Source organism: Schistocerca nitens, chromosome 8 (assembly GCF_023898315.1).
Source record: "Schistocerca nitens isolate TAMUIC-IGC-003100 chromosome 8, iqSchNite1.1, whole genome shotgun sequence".
In the NCBI taxonomy this organism is placed as follows: domain Eukaryota; kingdom Metazoa; phylum Arthropoda; class Insecta; order Orthoptera; family Acrididae; genus Schistocerca; species Schistocerca nitens.
In genome coordinates, this window is record NC_064621.1 from 471,942,908 (window position 1) to 471,955,557 (window position 12,650).

General features: G+C 42.5%; 1 protein-coding gene across 1 annotated transcript in view; it reads left to right on the forward strand.

Moving 5' to 3' along the window:
• LOC126199252 (myrosinase 1-like) overlaps window positions 1-12,650 on the forward strand; it is a 146,327-nt gene that overhangs the window by 93,931 nt on the left and 39,746 nt on the right. The window lies entirely within an intron of this gene.

The window sequence follows — 12,650 nt, forward strand, 5'->3', positions numbered from 1 at the left end:
TGGGAACGGCACATCACATATTGAGATTAATTGGGAGGAATTTTCAAGTAGTCCACACACGAAGGAGGTAGCTTGCAAAACCCTCGCGCGGCCCCTCCCGCCGGAAGTTCGAGTCCTCCCTCGGGCCTGTGTGTGTGTGTGTGTGTGTGTGTGTGTGTGTGTGTGTGTGTCTGTGTGTGTGTGTTCGTGCGTGTGTGTGTGTGTTGTTCGTAGCGTAAGTTGGTTTAAGTAGTGTGTAAGTCTAGGAACCGATGACCTCAGCAGTTTCGTCCCATAACAATTCACACAAACATTTGCAAAACTCTCGTTCGACCGATACTTGAGTATTGCTGCTCAGTCTGTGACCGCTGCTAGATACGATTGATAGAGGCACCGGAGAATATCGAAAGACGAGCAGCGTGGTAAGTCAGAGTTTCGTAATAGCGAAAGGATCAGTCAGCTGCCATCCATTTCCAGTGGCTGATGCTACTAGAGAGGCATTGTGGATCAAGGAGTGGTATACTGTTAAAAGTCTGAGTGCGTACGTTCCTAGAGGAGCGGACCAATATATTACTTCCTCCCACGTACATCTCGGGAGCATACCACGAAAGTAAAATTAGACAGACGTGAGCTCATAGGGAGGCTTAACAACAATCGATCTTGCTGTGCGATCATTCGCTACTGGAACGGGAAAGGGGGAAATACGCAGTGGTACACACAAGTAGCTTCGGTCACACAGCATAAGGTGGCTTGCGCAGTACGAATGTAGATGTAGATGTGAAAGGTTCGAACCAGAAGTTTGGGACTAATTTGCATGGGCGTACGCAGTACACAGTGAGAATCAAGTTGGAAGTAAGGAAAGGAGATTAGTCTTTAACGCTTCGTCGAAGAAGACGTCATTAGGCTGATGACGTTGATTTAGAGAATTGATGGTTCCCATAAAATCCTATGCTTCTGAAAGTATTGTACTCACAGTCTGCAGCAGGAACTGCCGATTCCAAGGTGAACTCGTAACTCAGTAATTCTTGAAACAGTGAGATACCGAGAAACACCCCACACGAGAATTCATTGCAATTATGATATTAGTAATATCATTTTGAAAAAGTATGCATCCTAAGTAACACATCAACTCAACGATATACCACAAGCTTGGGGCTGTGGAGTCATTACATAAATTAATGAGTGATAAAATTGCGTAGCTGACGTATTAGAACGAAGAGATTGCTCTATGTCAACCCCGAATAGTTCACATTTTCACGAGACTGTGATGTCGTCAGATCTCGTACAGCCTGTCAGCGTGACTGTTGACGGTAGGGGCTTAAACTCCGAGGCTTTGCGGGCACTGAGATTTATAACATGCCACTATGTCTAGTAGCTGCGGTATGAGTCTGCTAAGCCGACAACGGCCGGGAGACCGTTGCGCTACGCCCCTGAATACCGCATCTCGATTAATCCACTGGCTGAGGAAGACTCGGCAGTCAGTCGGGGCCAAATGACCCGTCTATGGCCAGGACGTCGGTCCTTTCACTTTGCCTGGACTAAAGCGTACCGTCAGTATCGACACCGGGGAAAATCGACGTTGCCAGAGTCAGTTGCCATTGGTCACAACTCGAGTACAGCTATCGCCGTGGACTATGGAGCTTTGTAAAAATGCAATAACGGGCCACAGAGCAGCAAGTTACTCTCCAGTTCAGCGCTGGCCAACCCAAACCAGCCTGCTCCAGATTCTTTCTATTATGTGCAGGACTGAGGCCTGCAGACGCGTGGACAGTCTGAGTGGACCGCAAGCGGCTGCAGTGTACGAGAGAAAGAGACAGAGAGAGAGAGAGAGAAAGAGAAGTATTAGCTGCCTGTGTCGACGGAAAACTTACTTGCGCTCGATACTGGAAGAATAGAGGCTGAATAGATTGGCACACCTGTCCATTAACCGCCATACTAATATGAACCCTGTTGCTAAAACTGACAGTTTCTCTCGATCCCCAAGATGACCTGATTTTACTTTGTTAACTTCTAGTATTTTCTTAGAATTTTTCGAAATATTTGCCTTTCTATTGCTTATTGCACTGAAGCGCCGAAGAAATAACGGGGGAGGGGGGGGAGGTGCCCCAGGGATCAGTGTTGGGGCTATTCATGTTCCCTTATTTATATAAACGACATGCCCTCTAGCATTACAGGTAACTCTAAAATATTTCCGTTTGCAGATGACGCTAGGTTGGTAGTAAAGGATGTTGTGTGCAACATTAGCTCGGTTTCAAACAGTGCAGTTCGTGACATAAGTTCATGGCTTTTAGAAAATAAACTAACGCTAAATCACATAAGACTCAGTTTTTACAGTTTCTAACACATAATTCAACGAAACCCGACGTTTTAATTTCACAAAATGGGCATATGATTAGTGAAACTGAACAGTTCAGATTTCTAGGTGTTCAGATAGATAGTAAACTGTCGTGGAAAGCACATGTTCAGGATCTTGTTCAAAGACTTAATGGTGCCATTTTTACTATTCAAACGATATCTGAAGTAAGTGGTCGTTCGACGCGAAAGTTTGTCTACTTTGCTTATTTTCATTCGCTTATGTCGTATGGTATTATATTTTAGGGTAACTCTTCGCATTCTAAAAGGATATTTTTAGCTCAGAAAGCGGCGGATCGGGCAATATGTGGTGTTAAGTTCGCAAACCTCTTGTCGACCCCTGTTCACTAGTCTGGGTATTTTGACGTTGGCCTCTCAATATATATATTCTTTACTGTCATTTCTTGTTAACAATATCAGCTTATTCCAAAGAATAAGCAGCTTTCACTCAGTTAATACTCAGCAGAAATCCAACCTGCATTTGGATCGAACTTGCTTAACTCTTCTGCAGAAAGGTGTGCAATATACTGCTGCATCCATTTTCAATAAGCTACCACAAGAATTCAAAAATCTTAGCAATAATCCACGCGTTTTCAAATTGAAACTGCAGACTTTCCTCAGGGGTCACTCCTTCTATTCTGTTGAGGAGTTCCTTCAAAAATTAAGCTGATTCTTATATTATATTGTTGACTCTGTTTACTGAAACTTAAGGCTTGACTTTTTTTGGGTTCATAAACATTTTATTGTTATCTGTTATTACTTTTATGTTGTAATTTCATGTACTGACACGTTCCATGACCTTGGAGATTTGCTCCTCAATTTGGACCTATGAAACTTGACGTATAAATAAGTAAAAAACTGTTATGGGCTTGCGTATTCAAATACAGAGATATGTAAATAGGCAGAATACTGCGCTGCGGTCGGCAAAGCCTATATATGACAAAGAGTGCCTAGCGCAGTTGTCAAATCGGTTATTGCTGCTAAAATGGCGGGTTATGAAGATTTAAGTGAGTTTGACCGTGGCGTTATACTCGGCGCACGATCGATGAGACACAGCATCTCCGAGGTATTGATGAAGTGGGGATTTTCCCGTACGGACATTTCAAGAGTGTACCATGAATATTAGAAATCCGGTAAAACATCAAATCTCCGACATCCCTGCGGCCATAAAAAGACCCTGCAAGAACGGGGCCTACGGCGACTGAAGAGAATCGTTCGACGTAACAGAAGTGCAACCATTCCGCAAATTGCTGTAGATTTCAGTGCTGGGCCATCAGAAACTGTCAGCATGCGAACCATTCAACGAAACATCATCAGTATGGGCTTTTGGAGCCGAAGGCCCGCTCGTGTCCCCTTGATGACTGCACGACACAAAGCTTTACGCCTCGCCTGGGCCCGTCAACACCGACATTGGACTGTTGATGACTGGAAACATGTTGCCTGGTCGGACGAGTCTCGTTTCAAACTGTATCAAGAGGATGGATGTGTACGGGTATGGAGACACCCTCATTAATCCATGGACCCTGCATGTCACCAGGGAACTGTTCAAGCTGGTGGAGGCTCTGTAATGGTGTGGGACTTGTGCAGCTGTAATGATACGGGACTCATGATACGTCTAGATACGACTCTGACAGGTGACACATACGTAAGCATCCTGTCTGATCGCGTGAATCCATTTATGTCTATTGTGCGTTCCGACGGACCTGGGCAATTCCAACAGGACAATGCGTCACCCCACACGTCCATAATTGCTATAGACTGGCTTCAGGAACACTCTTCCGAATTTAAACCTTTCCGCTGGTCACCAGATTCCCCAGACATGAACATTATTGAGCATATCTGGGATGCCTTGCAACGTGCTGTTCAGAAGAGATTTCTACCCCCTCGTACGCTTACGAATTTACGGACAGCCCTGCAGGATTCATGGTTTCAGTTTCCTCCAGCACTACTTCAGACATTAGTTGAGTCCATGCCATGTCGTGTTTCGGCACTTCTGCCTGCTTGCGGGGGCCCTACGTGATATTAGGCAGCTGTACAAGTTTCTTTGGCTCTCCATTGTGTGTTAGACTGATACTTCAGTAACCATGCTGTAAATTAAATAAACATTCATGTAGTAGTTTTGCGGAAATGTGAGTTAGTGATGAGTTTGTATATCATTTAAGGCAAATGAAAACAGCAAATCAATTCTTGTCCGACTGTGTGATCGATTAAAAGGTTTATTCGAATCTGTATTTATATTATAATACAAAAAGTCACCCCCCCCTCCAAATTAATCCTGTGTGCGGGCCTGTACATGATACATCACTTTTACTAAGTTCAGTTGACAGAGTACGCCCGTTTACATTGTTTACAATGTGCGGTTGCAACAGTGCTGCGTTGTTGGCTGGGAGTTCCCGATGGATGGTTTGAGCCGCATTCCTGCATAACTGGCTTTCAGCGCACAGTGGTCCCTTTTCTCTCAGTGAGTTTTGTGCTTCAAGTGTATATCAGTAAACCCCAGATTCTGTAAAATAATCGAATTCTTATGTGTAAAACTGTTTCAAACGTTGATTACAGATGAATTAATGTGTTTGACTTGAAGCATGTAAGCGAGAAAATTTAAGGAAGTTTTGAAATTGTGCTTAAAGTGTGTTAGAAGTCGCGAAGTGCTCCCATTATGAAACACTGGATGAGTATAATCTGGATAATTTGCTCTTCATTTTAAGTAAAAGCTACTTTTTCATGCATTTCAATATGTATGACGTCATATTTCCCGAATTATGTGTCGTATATTGTTACAGTGGTACATGTGAATGTTGTCTGCAAACTGTGTTGAGAACAGAGTCGGCAGTAGAAGTAATAAACCAAAATGTCACGCCTGACTATGAAGTATGATTGCATAACAGTGAAAATGTATAAGGGGAAACCAAAAAGTTTCCGTTCGAAGGCCGTACAGCCCAGAATCGATACGCCGATCAGGCAAAATCGCCGTGAGCATTGAAACAACCATCCCACCGACACACCAGATTGAAGATAACCGTTTAGTAAACGTCAATGTCCTGCTGCATGAAGAAGTCCGTTACTACCTGCTACGCATCCTCGTCCAACAGGAATCGTCGACCTTTTAAGGCCTTTCTTGAGGGACCGAGGGCGTGATAATCACATGGGGAGAGAGTAGAACTATAGGGCGGGCGCTCGAGTGTCTCCCACTTGAGTTGGCCTCCCAGATCGATCAGCGTCTTGTGTCGAATTGCGACCAGCACGGAATCTGATTCACCACTTGACAACGCTGGTTTTGGACAGATATCTTGCCCCATAGACATTCTTCATTCTCTGTTGGTTATCTGTTGGTGGTTGTCCTCTGGTGGCCAGGAAGAAGAATAACAGATCTTCATTCATCATTCTCCTTTGGATGTCAACTCGTGTATGTCCACCGGCAGCCAAGGAAAAGATAACAGCACATTGCTTTTGTTTGGTCGCATTTTATAATAACGTCGTCATATTTAACGTCTCACATGCACGTCGGAATGAAAGAAATAGCACAGTAATCCCTTGCCTACAGGTCGGTGCTTATGTACCCACAGCAGGGACGCGCTACATTGCATACAAGGTGTAACGAAATTGGGGACTACTGAGAGACGGGATACAACCCGGTGGCTTTGACCAATGACGTCAGAATTTGCAAGAGATGAGTTATTACTCAGATTTAACAGAAAAGACGAGTGTTCATAAACAAAGGAATGCAGCAGAGAGAAAACAGGTGCTGGAGATAGGGTGGTACATTGATAGTGACCCGGCCAAGTATCTCACGAAATAGCATCAAACGAAAAAACTACAAAGAAGGAAACTCGTCTAGCTTGAAGGGAGAAACCAGATGGAGCTATGGTTGACCCGCTAGACGGCGCTCCCATAGGTCAAACGGATATCGACTGCGTTTTTTAAAATAGGAACCCCCAATTTTCTTATTACATAATCGTGTTGTACGTAAATAAATATGAATGTTTTAGTTGGACCACTTTTTTCGCTTTGTGATAGATGGCGCTGTAATAGTCACAAACGTATAACTACGTGGTATCACGTAACATTTTGCCAGTGCGGACGGTACTTGCTTCGTGATAGATTACCCGTGTTAAAATGGACTGTTTACCAATCGCGGAAAAGGCCGATCTCGTGTTGATGTATGGATATTGTGATCAAAATGCCCAACGAGCGTGTGCTATGTATGCTGCTCGGTGTCCTGGTCGACATCATCCAAGTATCCGGACAGGTCACCGGATAGTTACGTTATTTAAGGAAACAGGAAGTGTTCAGCCACATGTGAAACGTCAACCACGACCTGCAACAAATCAGGATGCCCAAGTAGGTGTTTTAGCTGCTGTCGCGGCTAATCCGCACATCAGTAGCAGACAAATTGCGCGAGAATCGGGAATCTCAAAAACGTCGGTGTTGAGAATGCTACATCAACATCGATTGCACCCGTACCATATTTCTGTGCACCAGGAATTGCATGGCGACGACTTTGAACGTCGTGTACAGTTCTGCCACTGGGCACAAGAGAAATTACGCGATGATGACAGATATTTTGCACGCCTTCTATTTAGCGACGAAGCGTCCTTCACCAACAGCGGTAACGTAAACCGGCATAACATGCACTATTGGGCAACGGAAAATCCACGATGGCTGCGACAAGTGGAACATCAGCAACCTTGGTGGGTTAATGTATGGTGCGGCATTATGGGAGGAAGGATAATTGGTCCCCATTTTATCGATGGCAATCTAAATGGTGAAATGTATGCTGATTTCCTACGTAATGTTCTATCGATGTTACTACAACATGTTTCACTGCATGACAGAATGGCGACGTACTTCCAACATGATGGATGTCCGGCACATAGCTCGCGTGCGGTTGAAGCGGTATTGAATAGCATATTTCATGACACGTGGATTGGTCGTCGAAGCACCATACCATGGCCCGCACGTTCACCGGATCTGACGTCCCCGGATTTCTTTCTGTGGGGAAGTTGAAGAATATTTGCTATCGTGATCCGCCGACAACGCCTGACAACATGCGCCAGCGCATTGTCAATGCATGTGCGAACATTACGGAAGGCGAACTACTCGCTGTTGAGAGGAATGTCGTTACACGTATTTCCAAATGCATTGAGATTGACGGACATCATTTTGAGTATTTATTGCATTAATGTGGTATTTACAGGTAATCACGCTGTAACGGGATGCGTTCTCAGAAATGATAAGTTCACAAAGGTACATGTATCACATTGGAACAACCGAAATAAAATGTTCAAACGTACCTACGTTCTGTATTTTAATTTAAAAAACCTACCTGTTCCCAACTGTTCGTCTGAAATTGAGCCATATGTTTGTGACTATTACAGCGCCATCTATCACAAATCGAAAAAAGTGGTCCAACTAAAACATTCATATTTCTTTACGTACTACACGAATATGTAATAAAAAATGAAGGTTCCTATTTTAAAAAACGCAGTTGATATCCGTTTGACCTATGGCAACTGCAGTATTTGTATTCTGTACTGCAGCTGACTAACCCATACTTAACGCAGAACAATATAATACGACAAAGAAATACAAGAAAATAGACAAATTCAGCACAACATAAAAATAAAAGACTAAACTTACCGTACGCAAACTCCTCCGCAAGAAACCAAAGCTCGTCTTCAAAGACGTCAAGAAGAATCACACACCCACATAAAAAGAAACACAACTTCACAAAAGAATACATACACACATACGTACAAATATATAAACCCTGAAGTTCACATCTACTAAATGAAGTAAAATAATTAAAGAAATATGCACAGAAGGAAATTACCTGACATAAGAAAATGAAGAATGATGGAGCAACCACAAAAAATCCAAATCAATATTTTAATCATCCCGACCAAACCCACCCTTCTCCTTAATTATCAGTTATTCCCCCCCCCTCCCTCCCCATCCCAACTTGAAATTAACTAACAAATTTTGGAGGATACATTTGCCCAACACGTTTAAGGAAACAAACGAGCGGTATGTATCGGGTACACTACGCCTCCATGAATATTCATCTAAACGGCTCTGTAGTGTCGAAATGCGTCGTTTCCCCCTCCTTACCACAGATTTTATGACTGACCAAGAACCTTATGATTGACGACAAGATGCTGAAAATCCCTGTTCCCCAAATCCTTATATGAAGTAAAACTATTGGAAATAACTACAGAACCCTGTGCCACATGATCTTCAATTAATTTCACCAAAACTTTCTTCGTTCGATTAGACTTTAAAAGCTACATCATCACATTATGGATCTGAAATTACAGCCCACCAAACCCATAATCCCATCACATGTCTCCTCCCCCCCCCCCCTGTTGTTCGAGTATGTAACCCCCCCCTCCCCCCTCCCCCGCCCCCAAGGCCCTCTTTACTCTATATATTCCCCACAAACTTCCCTACAAAACGAATACCAGTCTAAAATGGTATGCTCACTCACACGACATTCATGCACACACAACCACACAGGTTATATCAAACACAACAGTATATAATTTCTATTATACCCCTCAAGGCCAGCTTCGATTTCTCAAACCATATTCCTCGTGTAATTGAGCGCCATAGTCGATCCTTGCTACGCCTCCATATTAATAAATCATGAGTACTACGAGCAGACACACTTATCAGGCCCATATGTTCGCCGTAGTCACGACATCGAACGTAATCAGCAAGAAGACCAGACATTTGCTAAAATCGAATGGTTGCCATCATGTCTACCCCCAAAACCCGCTTTAAGTCTTATATATTAATGGGAATAGAGGAATTCATACCTACAAACAAAAATCAAAAACTAAAAGTCCTTCTAAATGAAAAACCATTCTCTAAAATTATCTCAAACTCACTAAGAATGAAATTAAATACCGAATGAATTGGAAAGAACCAATATTTAAATTAACTCAAACGAAAAAATCTTACGCAATATCTAGCGCTGTCTTTAACACATTTATTTCAATATACAATGGCGCTTATCCACGGCAGAGAACCGATTTATTATTATGGCTCGAAAGTAAAAACATCGAGGGGGCATTCTGTTTGTGTGTGTTTCCCATGATTAATGAATTGGAGAAAATGTGTTGTAACATGGAAATAAAGCGTTTTTATACCCTTGTTCATATAACATAATTTCTTCATCTGCTTGTGAGGAATGTGTCCTGCAATTTGTGCCTACATTTTTGTTACACCCTGTATGCACTGTGTCAACACCATCAACTGGAAACTTTTTGATCGTCCCTTCTGGTAAACGATAAACTTTTTTCTTTTCGTTATTTTGTAGAATTTTCAGCGAGAAAATCTTTCGTAAAGATTTGAAATTATGTGTAAAGTCTGCTGGAAGTTTCTAAGTGCTCTCATTCTCAAATACTGCCTGAATACTTTCTGGGTATTGGTGGGCTACCACTTTCGCTGTCTCAAGACAAACGTACAGTATCTAACTGTAACATTTGTACTATTTTGTTGAATCAATAGATTATGACAGCATTTTAATTTTTTAAATTCTACATCTACCTCTACATATGTACTCCGCTAGGCACCAAGCGGTGAGTGGCGGAGGGGAGAATTCGCGCCAAAGTCATATTTCCCATCCTCTGTTCCACTCGCGGATCGCGCGAGGGAAAAACGACTGTCTGAACGCCTCAGTACGAGCTCTAATTTCCCTTATCTTTGAATGGTGATCATTGCGTGATTTGAAAGTTGGTGGTAATAATATATGCCCTACGTCCTCGGCGAAGATCGGATTTCGGAATTTAGTGAGCAGCCCCTTCCGTTTAGCGCGTCGTCTATCTGCAAGTGTGTCCCACTTCAAACTTTCTATGAGATTTGTAACGCTATCTCGATGGCTAAATGTACCAGTCACGAATCTTGCCGGTCTTCTTTGGACCCTCTCAATCTCTTGAATCAGTCCCAATTGGTATGGGTCCCATACAGACGAACAATAGTCTTAAGACTCGACGAACTAACGTATTGTAAGCAATTTCCTTTCTTGAAGGACTGCATCGCTTCAGGATTCTACCAATATACCACAATCTAGAGTTCGCCTTGCCCCTCATCTGTGTAATATGATTATTCCATTTGAGATCATTTCGAATAGTCACACCCAGATACTTAACGGTTGTTACCGCTTCCAAAGACTGGGCATTTATTTTGTACTCGTACATTAATGGGGATTTTCGCCTTATTATACGCAGTAGGTTACACTTACTAATATTGAGAGATAACTGCCAGTCATTACAACAGGCATTTATTTTCTGCAAATCTTTATTTATTAGTTCACAACTTTCGTGTGATACTACTTTCCTGTAGACTACAACATAATTGGCAAACAGTCTAATGCAGCTGCCAATACCATCAACCATATCGTTTATGTAAATCGTAAAAAGAAGCGGACCTATTGCACATGTCATCGGATAGACCGTAAGCGCGAACTTTTTGGAGCAAGCGAGTGCGGAACTGAGTCGAACGCCTTTCGAAAGTCGAGAAATATGGCATCAACCTGGGAGCCGGTGTCTAGAGCCTGTTGTATATCATGCACAAAGAGGGCCAGCTGAGTCTCGCATTAACGCCTTTTCCTAAAACCGTGCTGGTTTCTGCAGATGAGCTTCTCAGAATCTAGAAAGGTCATTAAGTCTGAACACAAAATATGCTCCAAGATTCTACAAGAAATCGATGTCAGTGAAATTGGCCAGTAATTATGTGCATCCGATTTTCTACCCTTTTTATAGATTGCTATGACCTGGGCCTTCTTCCAGTCCCGTGGAACTTTCCGCTGTTCCAGTGATCTCTGACAGATGATGGATAAGAATGGTGCTATATTTGTAGCATAGTCAACATATAATCTTACAGGGATACCGTCTGGGCCAGATGCCTTCCTGGCGTCTAAGGATCTTAACTGTTTTACAATCCCAGATACACTAAACACTATGTCAGCCATCCTTGCGTTGGTTCGACAAATGAAAGGGTGAATGATGCTGCAGTTCTCTACCGTAAACGAGTCATATCTCAATAGTTACACGAAATACTGGGAATCAACTTTTTGTTTCCCTTGCAGACCATTAGATAGGTAACCATCAACTAGTACTGTATTCCCGATTTGTGGTTCAGTGATATAGATGTTGAGTCTAGGTGTGGCCTTATGTTGTTGTTATTTGGTGCTGAGAAAAGCGAGAGCACGAAATACCCTGCTGTTACATAATCTATTGCTCTCGAATAGCACCAAGGGGGCTGCTTAGCTTAATGACATCATCTGACGGATGGATCATCAGGAGTGCCACGTCACTCCATGAGACACTGTACAAATTTTTGTAATTTAATTCAGGATTTCGACTCAAAGCCTAGTGATCGGGAACTCAACACCACCACCTCTTCTCCCCTAGCCAGCCAAATATTGGTGGTGAGAAATTTTTTCACTAGTAGAATTACGACCACTAATCTCCGAGATGTGCACCACTGCCCAGGAGTATGTTAATGCAATCTCTTTAATTCCATCAATGTGTACTTGATTTGCGTTATTTGGAAATTAAAACTCTATAAACATTTATTGCTGTCATGCACTCTTCTAATCATAAAAGTACCTTTGTGGATACGGTAGCTGGGTGGAGGCAACGTGAATGGAAAAGCTGGCAGTACAGTGAGGCTCAAGTGTCCATTGAAAACGTTGCATCCTACCCCTTCATACATATGCTAAAAACAGTAATGAATAAAAAATACGGGTTCGGGAGAATGTAACACGGGAACTTGAATGTGATAGTAGCAGAAGGAACAGGAGATAGAATATTGGGAGAATATGGGCTTCGTAGTTGAAATAAGAAAGACTAATTGAGTTATGCAATAATGTCCAGCTAGTAAAAGCGAACACAACGATAAAAAATCACAAGAGGCGGAGACATACTTGGAAAAGATCTGGAAACATGGGAAGAAAGTACTTTTATTATATCATGGTTGGACAGAGATTCTGTAATCAGACATTGGATTTTAAGGCATACCCAGGAACAGATATTTCCTCAGACCAAAATTTAGTTATGATGAAGAGTAGTCTGCAGTCTGAAGTGATGGTCAGGAAGAATGAATATGGAAAGAAATGAGATGCTGAGGTACTGAGGAATGATGAGATGCGTTTAAAATTATCTAAGGTTACAGATACAGCAATAATGAATACCACAGCAGGAAGATCAGTTGAAGAGGAATGGACACTATCAAAAACGATCATCACAGAAATTGGACAAACATGTGTGGGTAGCAGAAGAAATACTTCAACTGAATGACGAAAGAAGGAAGTACAA